Source organism: Macaca nemestrina, chromosome X, assembly GCF_043159975.1.
Source record: "Macaca nemestrina isolate mMacNem1 chromosome X, mMacNem.hap1, whole genome shotgun sequence".
Classification (NCBI taxonomy): domain Eukaryota; kingdom Metazoa; phylum Chordata; class Mammalia; order Primates; family Cercopithecidae; genus Macaca; species Macaca nemestrina.
The window spans coordinates 50,890,585-50,909,374 of record NC_092145.1 but is presented as its reverse complement, the minus strand read 5'-3'; the positions used below and the strand labels follow the sequence as shown (position 1 = coordinate 50,909,374).

The window sequence follows — 18,790 nt, the reverse complement described above, 5'->3', positions numbered from 1 at the left end:
AAATCACCAGCATGTAGTAAAAATCCAACAGAGTGAAATTTTATTTTTTGAAAGTTAATTCATGATGTTTTTGACAAGTGCGAGTTTTCTTTGGCACCTTCATGGGAAGTGAATAACAGTTACCCTTATCCCTGAGATGTTGTTTTATATTATAAGAAGTGCAGATTCATTTTGGGGGTGGGTGTGAAGCTAGGGGTTGGGGGCAGTTCTTATCACAGGCTGCCCCCATATAAATGACTTACGACATTTTTAAGTTAAGCTGCCCAAAGTGGGTACTTTTAAAGAGTAGGGGCTTTGAAATTTTGTTAAAAAGATCTTTGTTTTTAAATTTTGAGCAGATTACAAGGTCATCTGTCCATGACATGAAGTGATAAATAAATCTACCCCTTGTGTTTCTTCTTGTTCTGTAACAATGCTTTCTAGTAAAACATGATGCTTTTTGGATTAAAATATCAGCTACCGAGCATGGCTAAGGAAAATAATGTTCTGGTTAATCCAGAATTCTTGTTAATAAAAAGTCACCAGGTCTATGACTGTTTTCAAATACTAACAAAGATAGCCGTACCAGATAGTTGACAGTAAATTGATATTAAGGATACTTAAAATTTTCTCCTTCAATTAGAAGGTGCTACACAATTACACAATGTTGCCAGGGCATCTTAACGAAGAGAGTTTTCCTTGTGCCACAAATGAGCTGAAGTGACAGCTCACAGTTCAGTTGCTAGAACTCTGTATAAGAGGTTTGATGTAAAAACACACAGCAATAATTAATTGCCTTATAGAGAAGCCATTCTTTAAAACTGGCCCCAACTTCTCAGTGTCTTAAAAACACTCATGTCAAAATCGGAAACCTTAACCTACAGCATTGCTATGTGAATTCCAAGTCCAATTTAAAGCATCATTGTAGAGACATTATTGGCTCCTGATGTAGCAAAACCATTTCCCTAAGTATCAGGTGCTTTTTTACACCTTGAATTGCTGCTTCTTTTTGTTCTATGACTGGGATTTTCTTTTATTATAATGCAGAGGATTTTCGTCTTTTAGTGATAAAAGCCCAAACTGTAATCAATTGATTTAGAAGTCTGTTTATAACTGATGTTACCCTTTCTAGCAAATGTGCTGATGCTTAGTGATATCTGACTTTCCTTTGACAGGGAGATTCTTGGTGATTATAAAAATAAATAAATATTGACTTCCTTTCTTTGAGGGTGACAGAGGTTTTTCAGTCTAAGGCTTAGTTTTTCCTGCTCTCTTCAGAAATCCAAGCTGATGGAAGAGTTGCTTGCCTCTCTAAGGAATAAAGCAAAGGTAAAGGGATTTAGCTGAGATATAGTAGAAATTTTCTGACAATGTAGTAAAACATGGGAACTCATTTTGTTAAATAAAGCTGTGAAATATTAGACTGGGATCGCCCCTTCACCAAGAAGTCAGTCAAGGCTTGATATGGGAGAGGGGAACACCAGTGCAATGTTATATCTGGTCTGTACTTGCCTTCTGATAATTGATTCTGTCACTTTCTCATGTCAGGCCTACATAGAGAAATGAGGAGGATGAAGAGAGAGGACAAAGTAACATATACTATGTCCTCATGACTCTAGGTTTTGAAAACAAATACCTATGAAGCTCTGTCATTCCCACTGAGGTAAATATAATATCCTTAGCCTGACATTTGAAGCACTTCACAATTTGGCACCAATCCATTTTTTTCCAGTCCTCTCTCTCATTCATCTTTTCTAGAGATGTTAGGCCACAAATCATTGTACAGTCTCCTTTTCTCATAAAATGCACCACAACTTTCTGCCATACACATTTACTCGTACTTAGACTTTTTGGCTCTCCCACTATTTTTTTTTCTTTTTTTAGAACTTGAATCATTCCACTCTCCTCTCCTTCACTTAGTCCCTGCCATACTAGTCTCTTTTCTCGTCTTCTTTGTTGGACGTGCTCCTGCCTCAAGGCCTTTGCACTTCCTATTCGTTCTGCTTGCAACACTTTGTCACAGATATAGGATGGGCTTATTCCTTCATCTTCTTTAAGATCTTCCTCAAATCTCAAATTTCCGGTGAGGACTTCCTTGACCTCCCTATTTCAAATTACCATCTTCCTGGCCCACTCTATATCACCTATCCTGCTTTACTCTTTTCATAAAGCTCTTTTCCATTTTCTGCTATATCATACCATTTGCTTATATATTACATTTATTTTCTGTTCTCCATTGCTACCAGAATATAAGTCCCATTCAGGAAGAGATTTTTGCCTATGTTCTTCATAGCACCTAGAAACAGGGTGTGACTTGGCGCACTCAACAAATATTCGGTGAACAAATGAATTAATTGATGCTATGCTCTCTGCCTGAAATTTCCCCTCTTCATGTACATCTATCTTTTAAGCCACCCTCAGATGTCACCTCTTTCACGAAGCCTTCTCTGATTTCTCCCAACATTGCCTTTCCCTCCTGTGACTCCCCACAACAATTTCTTCTGTTCAAAGTGAGCTTACTGAATTTTCACCTGTGCTGTGACGACCCATGAGTTTTTCTTCTTGCTTCTGGTAAATATTCGCTTTCCAAGGGCAGGGCTTGTATTGTTATTGTATTAGTCCATTTTCACGCTGCTATGAAGAAATACCTGAGACTGGGTAATTTATAAAGGAAAGAGGTTTAATTGACTCACAGTTCCACATGCCTGGGGAGGTCTCAGGAAACTTACAATCATGGTGCAAGGCAAAGGGGAAGCAAGGCACATCTTACATGGTGGCAGAAGAGAGAACGCACAAGGGAAACTGCCACTTTTAAAACCATCGGATCTCGTAAAAACTCACTATCACAAGAACAGCATGGAGGAAACTGCCCCCTTAATCCAATTACTTCCCTCCTTCAACACGTGGGGATTACAGGTTCCTCCCTTGACACGTGAGGATTACAATTCGAGATGAGATTTCGGTGGGGACACAGAGCCAAACCATATCAGTTATCCATACCTCTTTCACAAGGACTTAACTTTAAAAGCTCATTTAAGGGTTCTACTTCTGGGATGGTAGCATGAGGAGCTCCACAGACCTGCTCCCTAGTGAAGCAAGCATAACTAATGAAAACTAAAACCAAAAATAAATAAATAAATAAATAAATCTGAAAATTGTCCTAAGGGCATACAGCAGGAAATATTTATTTTAAAAACAAATCTAAAACTCAGAGCAGTTAGAATCTTTGGCACCCGATTCGTGATCCACTTCCTCTTTCACCTCTCCCCAGCTCAGCTTGATAGAAGCTTTACTCCAGGTGGGTGTGGCCAAGAAATCGGGACTTCCTCTCTCCTCAGCTCCAAATCCAGGGATATGGTAATTTACTGGGAGGGGCAAGACACCAGTATTTCTTATCTGATCCAATTTGGAGTTGAAGATGCTGAGTTCCTGGTGTGTGGCTGAGAATGGAGGGAGCCCTTTCTTCATCCAGCCCACATTCATAGGGTAGAAACTCTACACAAGGCATAGGAGAATTAGAATACTGGAGATGGAGCTATGCTTGCTCTAGCTCACTTGTAGGGCAGAGGTTCCATGCTGGGAGAGACAAGCTGAGAAGATCAGAAGCTACCGCTCCTGCCCAGTGCTTGGAGTATGGCTCAGAGATTTTGGTCACATGGAGAGACAGTCCATAAGAACACAAATTTCTGAAGCTTTCCCAAAAGCTTTCCCAAAAGACTTTATTGAAGCAGAGTGTGAAGAAGTTCAAGCCTAAAAGCCTCTTTAATAAAACGCAGATTTTCGTAGTTAACAAATAGGAGGCTGGTAGCTCCTTTTAATTAAGAACAGCAAGCGGAACCATAGCATAGCTAGTTCACTAGGGGAAAGCAAGGAAAGACACAGCTAAAAAGAGCCCTCCTGGGGTCAGAACAAACCTCAAAAGACTGGCTCAAAAACTAGTCCTGCTCAAATTTAGCTGGATTAGGCTGTGGGGCAATGTTGAAAACAATAGAGAAATCAGCCCCAATTAGTGGAGCATAACAGCTGGATGTGATACTAAGGCACACAGCCTAATGGAGAGATTAGGGAAAGAGACTAAGAGAGCCCTGCTAAAATCACAGTCATTCCAGGATGACTGACTATATGCCCAAGGTGGTATCTTCTGAAGAATGACACCAAAATTTACACACTATGAGAAAAATAGCTTTCACTAAAATAGCCTAGTTAAGTCACAAAACAAGTAAGTAAAAACAAAGACAAGCCTCAGAGAATGGGGAAGGGAATCAATATCTAGAGTTACAACAATGGATTGCCTAAAATGTCCAGGTTTCAACAAAAATTACAAGATATGCAAAAAAGAAAAAAACTGGAAAATGTTACCCATATACAGGAAAAATAACACCTCAGGCCGCAGAAACTGCCTGGTAGATGGTGAAGTTGTTATACTTAACAGAGAAGGCTTCAGAAAAGCCAAAATAAATATGTTTAAATAAATAAACTATGCTTCAATAAGTAAAGGAATCTTAATGAGATAAAAGCTGATTTTTCAGCAGAAACAATGGAGGCCAGAGGCAGCAGGATGACATATTTAAAGTGTAGAAAGGAAAAAAAAAAAAAAAAACCATCAATCAGGAATCACATATTCAACAAAACAGTCTTTCAAAAATGAAGGCAAAAAGAAAACATTCCAAGATGAACTAATAATGAGTTTGTTGCAAGAAGAGCCACTTTATGAGAAATATTAATCGAGATTCTTTAGTATGAAAGCAGGTAACCACACAACGTAGAGTTGTGCCATGGTATCTGTGGAGGATTGGTTCCAGGATTCCCTGAGGATGCCAAAATTTGTGGATGCTCAAGTTTCCAATATGAAATGATGTAATGTTTGCATGTAACCTACCCACATCCTCCTGTATACTTTAAATCATCTCTACATTATTCCTGTAGTGATACCTAATACAATATCTGCACATCACTTCATTCACAAGGATTCAATGTAGTACTCAGTGCATGGCAAATTCAAATTTTGCCTTTTGGAACTTAGTGGAATTCCGTTTTTTTCCTCGAGTAATAATTATTATTATTTTGTGAGACAGTTTCACTCTTTTTGCCCAGGCTGGAGTGCAGTGGTGCAATTTCGGTTCACTGCAACCTCCGCCTCACAGGTTCAAGTGATTCTCCTGCCTCAGCCTCTCAAGTTGCTGAGATTACAGGTACATGCCACCATGCCCGGCTAATTTTGTATTTTTAGTAGAGATGGGGATTCACCATGCTGGCCAGGCTGCTCTTGAACCCCTGACCTCAGGTGACCCACCCACCTCAGCCTCCCAAAGTGTTGGAATTACAAGCATGAGCCACAGCACCCGCCCTCCTCAAATATTTTAAATCTGTGGTTGGTTGAATCCACAGATGTCAAACCCGTGCTTGCGGAGGACTGACTGTAATGTGAATCCACATGAAAAAAGAAAGTAATCATGTAATTTTTAAAGATAATATAAAAATATTTTCCTTTGTTATCTTTACTGATTTAAAAAGCAATGGTATAAACTCGTTGTTGCCTTATAACATATATAAATGTAACATACTTTGCAATAACACAAATGAAGTGGGTAGGAGCAATGTTGTATTAAAGTAAGAAAATGACACCAGATGGTAATTTAAATCCATGAGAACAAATGAAGAGATTCAGAAATGGTAAGTAAGGTTAATAATACAAACTATCTAACATATATATTTCCTTTCTTCTCTCAGCTTCTTTAGAAGACATAAAATTATATACAGCAATAATTATAACAATGCATTATTGGGTTTGTAACATAGATGTCATATGCATGACAATAATACAAAAATGGAGAAGAGGGAACAGAGCTATATAGGACTAGCATTTCTATATATCACTGGAATTATGTAAATCTGAAATAGATTCTCATAAGTTAAGATGTATTTGGTAAGCCCTAGAGCAACCAGTAAGAAATAGTTCAAAAATACAATGAAGAACTCATAAAAGGAATTAAAATGTTGCACAGAAAATATTATTTAATGCAAAAGAAAGCAGTAAAGAAGGAATAGTGGAACAAAAAGACATGAGACATATAGATAGCAAAAAGTAAAATGGCAGATGTAAATCCAACTATACACACACACACACACACACACACACACACACACCCATATGCACACATACACTCACATTTTTGCTTCTTTCATTTTGGCCCTAGGGAAATAGGAGAATGATGAAAGTAGAAAAAAAGGAGGCCTAAATTGAAAAATTGAACTTCTCTACATCAATTTTCATTGCTGAAGTATATATATTAGTCTGTGTACTCCAGTGGGTAGGTAGTATGCTATAGTGGAAAAACCGTAGTCTTGGAAATAAGACAGACAAGACCATAAACAAGTTACTTAATCATTCTAACTTTTAGTTTCCTCAACTACCAAAAAGAGATGAAGTAATTTACCTGGCAATGTTGTTGTGAAGACTCAATCTGTGATTCCTAAACCTGGTTGATAATTGGAATTCACAAGTATTTGATGAAACTTAAATTTGCCTCCCAGTCCAGATAGCAAACTCCCTGGTCCCTCTTACAAAAAACAACCACTGTTGTCAGTTTCTTGTATGTTCATCCAACACCTGAGGACCTTATGTAAAAATAAACAAATTGTATTCTGTTTTTATTTATTTACTTGATGGTCTTGCTCTGTCACCCGGGCTGGAGTGCAATGGTGCAATCATAGCTCACTGCAGCCTTGAATTCCTAGGCCTCAAGCGATCCTTCTGCCTCAGCCTCTCAAGTAGCTGGGACCAAAGGTGTGAGCCACCATGCCCAGCTAATTTTTTAATTTTTTGTAGAGACTGGGTCTCACTAGGTTGCCCAGACTGGTCTCAAACTCCTGGCCTCAAGTGATCCACCTCAGCCTCCCAAAGGACTGGGATTATGGGCATAGACACCACACCCAGCTAAATTGTATTTTAAAATTAATTTTAATTGTTTTTGAAGAGGAAGTGTATTTATATGGTTTGAGAGAAGGAAAATGAAAGTATAAAAAGTACTCAGTGAAATATCTCCCTTCTATCGCTACCTAGTACCACCGTCTCCCACAGGCAAATAATACGATAAATTTCATGCATATTTTTCCAACCAAATACATATTGTTCTTCTCCTCAACCTTTTTTACACAAATAGAAGCATCCTATGCATGTTGTTCTGCAACCTGTGCTTCTCCTTTAACACTACACATTGCAGATACTTCTATATCGGCACATAGACAGTTTCCTCATTTATTTTTCAAGCTGCATAGCATTTCATCATATGGATGTTTCATATCTCATTTAATCAATGTCCTAATGATAGATAACTAAGTTGCCTTTTGATCAAAGCAAGCATTTGTTAAATGGAAAGTAATAGATGCACATAGTGAATATTTCTATGTGTAAAGTGAATTGTCTTAGTTATTGGTGCAGTAATGCTTTGTAACAACCCCCTTCTCCCAACACAAGGTATAAGTGGCACATAACAATAAATATTTATGTTTCTTGCTGTCTGTAAGTCCATTGGGGTTCAACTGAGCTCATTTGGGCTTGGCCTAAAGCTATGGGTTGCTTTCAGATGTACACCACATATCTCATCATTCTCCTTGGACCCAGAGCTATGCAGGACTATTGGTGGATGGCAAAAGCACAAGAGGCCAAGCTGCTAACATCAAGTCTGCTAATATTTCTTGGGTCAACTCTAGTGGAGTGGGAGGTACTCAAAGTCTCAAGTTAAAGAGTGTACATGTACAATTTTTTAATAGTGATGGTGTGAAGAACTAAAATGATAATCTAATGTCCCACATAATACATAATGAAACACAAATTGGCCTCTCACCCCCACATTGCCAATCACCTCCCCTTCCAACAACCATTATTGCCAGTTTCTTGAGTATGCATCCAGAAATACTTTGTATATATGAGTATGTATATATCTACAATTTCAATAGATGTTGTCACTTTGCTCTGCAGTGTAGTTGCACTAGTTGACATTCTAGATAACTGAATGAGAGTGTCTATTTCTTCACATGCTTTCCTACATTGTATACTATCAAACATTTATTATTTGCCATTATGGTCTAGGTTGCAGTTACTTCTCAATTTATGTTTGCCCACTTGCATTGTTTAAATGTGTAGTATCTATTCATGTCATTTGCCTATTTTTCTTTTGGGCTGATTTTTTTCCCCCAATTGATTTGTAAGAGCCCTTTATATATTTATAAAATTTTCCCTTTGTTTAAGGAATTTCAGTTTTTCTCCCAATTTATAGTTTGCCTTTTGTGTATGGTGTTTTTTCTTTGCAGAAATTTGTACATAGTAAAAAGTATCAATCTTTTTCTTTTTGGTTTATGGATTTTGAGTTTTGCTTATAAAATTGTTCCCCACTTGTGGAACTTTTTTTTCCTCAAAGCTATTTATCCCAATTGATAACATTTTAAAAAGTTTGGCCTTACTAAATGGTTATCAGCTCTTTTCACCATTAATCATGAGAATATACCAAGTGCCCAAGATTTGGCAAACTATGTAAAGTTCTGTTCTTAATATTATTAGGAAGATGATATACTAACTCTACTCTAGTGGGCCATGGGAATTGATGTATTTCTTCAGCAGCAGTAATTCTTTCATGTAACCTAGGGTATTTTTGCCAAAGGTAGGGGCACTAACCATAATTTGATCAGCCTTCGTCATGAAATAGATTTGGTCTAATTGCCCTAAACAGATACGACCTTGGCCTTGTTCTTAGGTGCTTATCATATGACAAGATTTCATGATTAGCAACTGGGATAATTACACTCACTGCTTTTTTCCTTTCCTGGGCCAGGCAGGATTGAAAGATTTTCTTGAAAAGCCTTCTCAAATGTTAATGTGCATACAAAGTTACCTAGGGATCTTGTTAAAGTGCAGATTCTGGAACAGTAGGTCTGGGGGTGGGGCCTGAGACTGCATTTCTAACAAGGTCACAAGTGCTCCTGGTCCATGGAAAACACTTCAAGAAACAAGGTGCTAGACCATGAGGTCTCACCCAGTCTTTTCTAAAAGTTCATTGGTTCCTTCCTCATTTTCTTGGCATCTTATTCCTTTTTGGATTCTTTATTCTTACTTTCCTGAACTCCTTTAAGATCACTTTTAAAACCGTAAAACAGACTGGTATGATTGGCCAAACAAGCAGCCCTCTTTGATGAATACCAAGAGCCCCTCTCCCATTCAGAAAAAAATCTACTGATCTACCATGGCGCCTTGTTTTCAATTCTGGGGAGTCTTCTTAAAATTTCTGGTGAAGGGTGATGTAACCCAGGAAAGTAAGGTTAGTCATACTAGTTAGGCATTAATCAGACTGGAGCACCAACCATCCTCAGCAGAGAGAGTACTGAGAAAAGGATAGGTACACAAGGGAGTAAGTTTTGGTAGGGTGGAAGGTGCAGAACTTGATACATAAAGGCACTGGGTATTAGAGTGAAGTTGGGTCAAATTGGTTGTATGTGCCACTGCACTCTAGTCTGGGTGACAGAGCGAGACCCTAGATACAGAAAGATGATGAAAGGAGAAACCAACAGGACAGGAAGAGGTTTGCTTTTTATTTTAAATGTATTGTCTACTTGATGATTTGCCTAGGGATCTTATTGGCTAGGATCCTAAATGAGCTCCCCTCACCCTGACTGCTGGCTCCTTAACACCCCAATACAAGTGAAGGGTCCCGTGGCTTGATCAAATGGCTTCATCCATGGACAGCCCTGCTGGTCAGCTAAAGCCCAGGGCCTGGGGGCTAGTGCCATGCTAAAGGGCAGACTGGAGGTGCCAGGGATCCAACCAGAAAGGAAAGACTTGACCAGGTTGTATCCTTCCACCAAGGGGCCACCCTGTGTTGCTGCCTGCCATACCTGCACCTAACTGGTTGGAAGCACCTGGCAGTTGGCATTGAGGACCACTAACAGTAAGGTAGGTGCGGAGGGGGTTGGCTGGAAGTGGTAGTGAAGGTTGCACAGGGCCAGCCGGCAAGCATAGGGAAGTTTGTATTTGCATGAGCTCTGTAGGCAAGGAGAAAGGGAAAATTCGCTGGCTATATCCCTTCAAAAGAATGGGCTTTCATCTGAAAACGAACTGTTAAAAAAAAAAAAAAGAAAAGAAAAGAAAACAGAAGCAGGACATCTTCTGTTTCAAAAATACAGGCCATTTTCCCCCTCCCATGTATATAAACAACGAAAACCAGGAAGGCCGAAGGTCCTTTCCTTTCACACCCGACCTCTCTAGATCCCCAACTTAACCCCGATTGAAGAAGAAATTTTCCAGGATGGGGGTGGGATTTTGCTGGATTTGTCGAAAGAGATGGTCCACAGGGGAGGAGTGCATAAACTTGGCAAGAGAGGCGAGAGAGGGAGAATAACCTTAATCATGCACAGGCTCTGGCCTTAACAGTTGAGTGGATGGTGGACCGAGGCCAAGCGGCCAAAGAAGTGGAGTAGAAAGGCGCGAGTCAGCGCTGCGTGCCACGTACCAAACGCTGAATTCTCCCACCTGGGCCCTGTATCCGTCTCTCGCTCGCTCCCTGTGGCTAATGCAGAGCGATGGAGCAGCCTCGGGAGAACAGCTAGAGAAAGCTCGGAGAAAGACAAATTAATAGGAGCTCAGCGCAGCAGCAAATGCTGGAGAACAGCGCTCAGCTGACCCGTTAAATGAGCAGTCCTGTAAAGTGTGTTAATCAGTGCGGCGCCCGAGAGCCCAGGGAAACACTCCGAGAAGATACCTGGCGTGGCAATGGAACTCTTCAATGCTGCGATCTAGGAACACTGCTAGTCCTGGGTCGTAGTCCCTCTCCCCCGTCTCGCTTAAAGAGAGGGGTTCCTGGGTTGCATGACGTTGGAGAGCAGGTGGTCAGATGCATGGTTGGTGAGCCCCTGGAGCATGCAGAATGATAGAGGCCAGGGTTCTAGCTGCAAGCCCATCCCTGCGTCCCAGTACATTAACTGCCTGCCCCATGATTGGCGGAGCTGGAGAACCCTCAGACTTAAGGATTTTATAGGTGGCAGGGGTGGAAAAGAAGAGTTCTCTCCGGTCCTGGAAAGCTCGAATTATAAGAAAAACTAGGTGGTTTGCGACTTTAAAAGCAAGTTCCAGTCTCCGGGGAACCAAGCAGGTGAACTCTTGACTGAACTAGATACCTGTTCTGCGGCTAGAACTGCAGACCGGGAGAGCTAAAAACTTTTAGTGGCTTTCCACACCTGCACTCATTTGAGCGCTCACCCCAATCCTGTTCGCCGGCCTACTCTAGTAAGGACGCTAGACGGCGCTGCCGGGACACGCTTTCCTTCTCCCGAGAAAGGTAAGAGAGAGCGCTTTTTTTTTTTTTTTTAAACCAGGGGATGGGGGACTTGGGGTTGGCAGCCTTTCTCAATCTGCCTCCCCTCCCCGCGCTCCCAAATCTAAAGGGGTGTGGAAGAGGAGGAGGAGCAGAAGCAGCTCTTTTCGTGACGCGCCAGAGCGCTTCTCTCTAATTCCCACCTCCTCCCCTGTGCAATCAGTCAGCCAGGAGGCACCAAACTGTTAGCGACAAAAACGCAGCTCTCGGTGACTCCCACTACCCTCCCACCCGCACTCCAGGCATATTTTGGAGGCGGCAGGAGCGGTGGCAGGATGTGAGGCGAGCCTGGAGCTCATTTCCAGGCGCCCCTCCCTCTTCGGAACTAAGGGAGACTTACAGGCTTTTGCTCACTGACTGTAGGGTTCCCGGGAAAGACTGGGGAAGTGAACAGGAGGGAGGGAGGTGGACAGGCAGAGTCTGCACCTGCCTCCTGCGCCTCCCTTAGGGCGACAGGGCAGCTGGTGTTTCGCTCCTTCTGGAGTGTGCCTACCTCGCAAGTGGCGCGAGGGCCACAGGCTGAGGCGCCCGCGTCCCGGCGTGCACAGCTTGGCCGAGGCAAGGTGTTGCTGGAGCAAGGCTGCTCCGAAGCGAAGTCGCGCAAAAGGAAGAGTCTGGGAGGCAGGCGACTTAGGAGAGTCTAGTCACTAAGAGACAGAGAGAGGCGACATCTGCCATTCTAATTGCGGAGCTGAGTGATTTAGAAACCCTCCTTAACTCTCCCTTTCCAGCTTTCCCCAAAGTCCACAGAAGCTCTGCTGAACTCTAGAAATCTTCCCTGGCCGGGGGGAAGTTTCCTAGCATCCTCTTTGGCTAAGACAGGTAGTGGAGAAAACAGTCGGGGCTGTACTGGACGCTGTTTGGGGAGACGCGATCTTCCTCTCGCCCCCTCCAGCCACTCGGACTGCCCGGGAAGTCCCAGCCCGCGCTCTCCGGAACCTGGCTCGCCATCTCGCCCTGGACATGGAACTACGCATCTGAGACCTGCTGGACGTTTTGCTGGCTGTTTTGCAAGACTCAGGTAATGCCCGCTCGCAGAGCTGGAGAGTTGACTGGCAAGGGCCAGGGGAGAACGCGCTGCGCTCTCAGGGCAGGCCGCAGCCAATGGAGGCTTTATCTCTCCTGCAGCTCTGGTCTCCGCGCCTGGAAATTTGCCAGTTGGCTTTCTCTTCCTTTAGCCTTCCCAGAAAGTTTAGGGAATAGAGCTCCGAAGGCCAGGGGCTCTTCGGCCTGGGAGGAGCGTGCGCCGTCCCTCAGGTGCCCGCGAGCCAGTGCGTTGCGTTTCCGCGGCGGGATGTTCATGCTCTCTGCGGCTGGCGCGCGGGCTCTGCAGCCTGAAAGGCAATTTCCAACTGGGCGCTTCTGACTGCCCACATTTCTGCCCGCAGCTGGTAGAGCAACCGGAGCTGGGAAGAGGTTCAAGGCGGCTCCTGGGTGGAATAGTGAGGGGTTGCCCAGCAATACGCTGCCGCTCCTGGGGATTCCCACCAAGCACTAGACAGGGGAGATCGCTGGGTATCTGGGGCCATCTCTGTGCTCTGGCACTGAGAGCCTGAAGGTACTTCCCCTGTGGTTCCTGAGACGCCCCCTTTCCTCTTCCCGCAAGAATCCCCGATACCCCTAGAGTGGGTTTCCCAGGTCCCCACTGCTGCTCAGGCGTGAGCATCTGCCCGCGCCAAGTTGCGCTTCAGACTCCTTGTGAAGGAACCCTAGAGTGGGAGAGTAGGCATAGCCACTCGCGAGTGGCTCGCCTTGCCTCTCTGGGCTCGGGATTGGAGCAAACAGCTTGATCTGTCACTATCAGACGTTTAAGAAAAATGCTTTGGTAAGGAGACCCTGGCAAGGGAAATGTGTATTATAACAAATGTCTGCTTCAGGGGTTTCTCCTGGTCCCTGCAGCCATCCCCTTGCCATCTGTGCCACCCAAGGACTTAGAGACATTAGTAAACAAGTGTTCAAGATTTTCCCCTTGCCACCCACAAAAGTTGTGACTGCACAGAAGTGCTGGAAAAGGATTTCTCAGTTGAAAGTTACTCTAGAGCCTACCACGGGTGTTTTTTAAGGGGGAGTCTATTTAGGAGTATCTTGTCCCCGAATGAGGAAGTGGGACCTGCCCACCACCACTACATTCAATCGAATGTGTAGATTTCCAAGAAGGAATCCTTCTTTCTTTTCCTGGCCAGGGGAACCAAGCTGTAGATTATTAAACATGAGGCACAGCTGGGAACAGACCCAGGGAAGTAAGGAGGGAGGGAAGGACACGTTTCTGAGCCTGCAAGTTCAGCGGGCGTCCTACAGTTCAGGAAGACTACCTCAGTTACAGAGTCTCTGGAAAGGAAGGAGTTAAGTTTTCCGGGCAGGTGTCTGGGACTGGGGTCCATTTTCCCACTGACATCCTCATCTCCCACCCCACCGAGGCTGACCCAAGGTTTTGGCTCCATCTCTGAGCCGCCCCATACGGTGTGAACTCTCTAATTTGCGGGCCGCCCTGGGCTAGACAGCTCACAATTACCTGCCGTGGAAGCAGATGATTTGGGGGCACTAGTATCCATGCACTGTTGTACCACTGGGCTCTTTGCCAGCAGGGTCTCAGATACTTAGGCTTTCCCCCCTTCTTGCCGCACAGAACGCTTTCTTCTCCATGCTCCCGGCTTCCCCATAGATAGCAATTGGGCAACTACCCTGGGACCTAGGGAGGGTGAAATTCCTAAGTATTCCTGAGCCTAGGCTTCAGCAGAAGTGCCCATCTTCGTCACTTGCATCCTTTCCACTCCTCTCCTCCGAGGAGCAACCCCTGCTCTATGGCCAGTACAGTCGCACGGCGCAGCTGCTGGACCCGAGGCGGCGACTCCAGTTTTGAGCCACCTGCTTACAGTTAGCTCTCCAATTTGAGGGCTGCCCTGGGGTAGACAGCCTGCAACTACTGCGGTGGAAGCTGCTGATTTAAATAGCGTTTAAATGTGGATAAAGGGCTGTGGCATCAAAGGCTCCTGACTTGCCCACTCTAACCCCAGCTGATCTGAAGGAGAGACAAGTTGCCACCAAAGCTGCCTTCGTGACAGACAGCTGCGGCTGCTTCTGCTTCTGCCCTATAGGTCAAGGCCAGACCTTTAGAGCAGTAGGGTTGAGGATTTCAATCGGGCTTTGTGAAATAGCCTCTGCTGCTCTCTCTGATATCTGGCCAATCTTAACTCAGGTTGAGCAATCGGCCATTTTTAGTTTCTGCGGGGCTTCTACCACTTTGACCTCTCTGTGCAGAGGCTAAAGGCGCTGGTCAGGGGTGGTGGATATCAGGGTGCTCCTGGACTGTGGCATTTACAGGTAAAATCAAGTCTGAATCTTGATTTACCCATTCATTTCCTGAGAAATAGTTCCTCAATGGTGTAGAACATTCTTGTTTGCCAATAACTGGCAATAGAGTCCATACACGCATATGCTGCTTACTAGGGTGAACTGATGGTGAGATAACCTGGGGAACAGCCCCTTATAGCCATCTGCAACATGACTCCACAGCTGCAAAGCCCATTGAAATTTTTTTTTAGCTTTAAAAAGACATGCTGTAAAGAATCTCACCATATAAAAAAGATGAATTATGAAGTGACTATTCCAGCATTGTTTAAAACAATAAACTTCACTTTACACTGGCTTCCATAGTTTATTGAAGTGTCTCAGTGCAAACATTTGCTGTTTGGGAAGAAGGGGAAAGATTGGGAAGGTGAAATGAGTTAAAATATGGTTGAAATGATCGTATACTTTGGTAAAACAGAATTTTGTGTTCACATCTGTGCCTTAAATAAAATCATCACTGTGTGCAATGTGACAGCCTGAGTAGATTCTGTGACAGGTTGTAGCACTATGGTGAAACCAAAGGGGAACATACATTTATCCTTTGTATTTGGAAATTTCCTGTAACTGCAGCAGTAATGATTACAGCTGGGACTGTTGGAAGACAAATGTACACACTGCCTTCTTCATTTGAGAAGTAACATAACCTCCTTTGTGAAAATGCACTGTAATCAAGTGGAAGAGATAAAAAGTCCCAAGTTTGAGATCTTCACTAATAATATATAAAAGAAAAATCATTGCCAAACCTCGAGGTGTGGACTAACAGGAATTTTTCAGGGATGTTTTCTAGCTGTAGTCAGAAACTCACACCTTTTAATCTCTGAGAACTGTCCCTTGATCCTAGGTCAGAAAGCTGTGATTGGAGCCAACTTGGTAGAGGAAGATAAATGTGGAATATGCAATATGTGCTTTAATTATCCTGAGCTAGGACTTGAAAATAAGCCTCTCATTATCTTTAGACTTGGAACTGCAAGTGCCAAGGAATTTGCCAAAATAAAATGTGTCTGTCCAGGCCTGGCATGGTGGCTCACATCTGTAACAATCCCAGCACTTTGGGAGACTGAGGCAGGAAGATCACTTGAGCCCAGGAGTTTGAGATCAGCCTTGGCAACATAGTGACACCCCACCTCTATTTTAAAAATGTGTCTAATGTAAGGCCTGATGCAAAGATGTAACACATGGATCCATCTGGCCAAAGCTACCGCTATTTGGGTTGGTTCACTTTGAACTAGCTCCTAATGAGATCAGAGGCACTGGAGTGAGTCCACTGTGGGGCAGTTTCTTTTGGGCTTCCCCAGCCACAGACATGGTTCCAAATCTTTTGTCAAATGATCTAAATACATATTCTCTGTGCCAAGGAGCCTAGATTTAGTAGCCTTCTTGCTTTATTTTTCCCATTAATTTCACAGCTATACCTTGGCTTCTCTCTTGAGTTTCAAAATGTTTTTTAGCTGGTTTGCTTTATTCCTCTATTCGGGTGTTGTGTTGGCATAAAAATGTATTAAAACACTGGCTTAACATTTTCCCCCAAGCAAAACTTTGTTTTTTGTCTCTTGCTTTTAATGAGGTCCTCATTCCCTAACCCTAGCACTTCTGATCTCATTCATCTGTGACTGCTCTTGCGTGCCTCATCCATCACTACCTCATGCATCCTGTCTTTTATTAAATGCCCTGAATTCTGTCTCTAGAATAGGTTTTGTCCTTTGCATTTGTACTGCCACCACTTGCAGTTAGGTCTTCTAGATTCTTGATCTGGCCTGCTACAAAAGTCTTTTCTTGCTGTCTTTGATCTGCTCTCTAATTCAGTATATCCTACATGTTAGGATTAATCTTCCTGTAGCTCATGCAGTTCTTTATTCAAAAGTGTTACTTAGTGAGTGTTTGTTAAGTCATACAGATTGTTATTGAATCTAAAATAGTTTCTAACAATTTGAGTTGCCTGATGCAATAAATAAGTTGAATTGTAACCTTAGGAAGTGATATGGTTTGGCTGTGTCCCCACCCAAATCTTACCTTGAATTGTAATAGTCCCCACATATCAAGGACAGGGCCAGGTGGAGATAATTGAATCATGGGGCTGATTTCCCCCCTACTGTTCTTGTGGTAGTGAATAAATCTCACAAGATGTGATGGTTTTATAAATGGAAATTCTCCTGCACAAGCTCTCTTGCCTGCTGCCATGTAAGACATGCTTTTGCTTCTCCTTTGCCTTCTACCATGATTGTGAGGCCTCCCCACCCATGTGGAACTGTGAGTCCATTAAAACTCTCCCTTTTATAAATTACCCAGTCTTGGGTATGTCTTTATAAGCAGTGTGAGAAAAACTAATACAAGAAGTTCTCTAACATTGCAGGTGAGTACATAGCATGGCCAACCATTTGGTGGGAACTCAAACAACAGATTTGGGATATATGTTTCCTAACCCAGAAAGTCTATATCATCCTTTCAACATCCAGGGACCCAAATAGTGTGTTGTTTCCTATCAGTTTGCCTGCTGAAATTACACCTTTTAAAAATTATTAGAATGGTGTTTTATAGTCTTCTGTTTGTTAACAGTCTATTGCTATGCCCAAATAGGTCATTTTGCCCTGGCTTACTTGGGTGTGTGTCACTCTAGGAATCATCTAGATCATTGTATTATGTTACGAATTTTTAACATTTATGTTGTGCTTGCTTTATACTTTGGGGAATGCCCTTCCCCTTTCTTTACCTTGCTTGATATTTATAATTATCTGTGAGGTAGATGGTCTGTCCAAGTTGGGAAACTTGTTTAATTGACATCACAAAGCTAGTATTGCTCGGGGGTCCTGGCTCAGATAGCACTAGACTAAAGGGATTTTATTCTCTCCTCACTAGCTGTAAAATCAAGTCCAAATTCTTTGGCCAGAAGTTTAAGGCTCTTTAATATTTAGTCTCAGTCTACCTAGTAAGCCATATTTCTCACTACCTTCCTGTTTCGCATAATTAGCCAGACTGGATCACTCATTATTATCCAGTTATAACCTTTGTTATCTATCTTTTGTGCCCTTGCTTATGCCATTCTTTTCCCTGGAGTATTTTTCCTCCCAATTTCCATCTCTTCTGCCTGTTGAAAACAAACCATATTCAAGAAACAGCTTAATGCAGCCCTCCCTAATTTATCTCTCATACCTCATAGCTAAAATAATCTGTGCCTTTTCTTTTTCTTTCTTTTGTTTTAGACAGGGCCTCACTCTGCCACCCAGGCTGGAGTGCAGTGGTATGATCACAGCTCACTGCAGCCTTGACCTCCCAGGCTCAAGCAATCCTCTCACCTCAGCCCCCAGCACCCGGTAGCTGGGACTACAGGTGCATGCCACCATGCCCAGCTAATTTTTGTATTTTTTTTTTTTTGTAGAGATATGGTTTTGTCATGTTGCCCACGCTGGTCTTGAACTCTGGGCTCAAGCCACCTGCCTGCCTTGGCTTCCCAAAGTGCTGTGATTACAGGTGTGAATCACTGTGCTCAGCAATCTCTCCCTTTTCATAACTCTCTTGGCATATTGTTGATTCCTCTTTTATGATCTTTACCTTGTTCTGCAACCATTATTGTTATTTTTGTATCACTGTATCTCCTCTACTTAGTTTTAAACTTTTGGAAGGCTGTCTTTTATTCTGCAGAGAGCCAAGGGTATAGGAAGCATCTGTTCCATATTTATTTAATTGAGCTGCCTTTGAGATCTCAGTGTCAACCTTAGCATTTTACTATGTAAATGATAGTTTCAGGTTAAGTAGGAAATTGCCAAATTTATTATTTGCCAATAATGTCATGAAGCAGTATAATAGGACACTGACTTTTTAAAACAGCTGTGCTCTAGAAGTGCTCTATTCAATAAATATGCAGTTGTATAAATTTAAACTGATTACAATTAAATGAGACTAAAAATTTCAGTTCTCAGTCACCTAGCCAAATTTCAAGTACTTGATAGCCACATAAGGTCAGTGAATACCATATTGGAAAGTACAGCTATAGAACAGAAAGTTCTATTGGGTAGCACTATTAAACAACAATAGTTCTTAACACTTGTTTCCACCAAAAACGTGTTCATAAAGGTGACTGCTTTCATGGGTTTATGCAGAATTCC

At 42.8% G+C, this 18,790-nt stretch overlaps 1 protein-coding gene across 1 annotated transcript in view; it reads left to right on the top strand.

Annotated features, from left to right (window-relative positions):
- Positions 1–11,494: 11,494 nt before the first annotated feature.
- The window catches only part of LOC105499700 (interleukin 1 receptor accessory protein like 2), a 1,280,649-nt gene continuing 1,273,353 nt past the window's right edge, over positions 11,495–18,790 (top strand). Inside the window, exon 1 of the mRNA XM_011772467.3 lies at positions 11,495–12,363. The gene's annotated coding sequence lies outside the window, so the exon portion shown is untranslated. The remainder of the gene's footprint in view (positions 12,364–18,790) is intronic.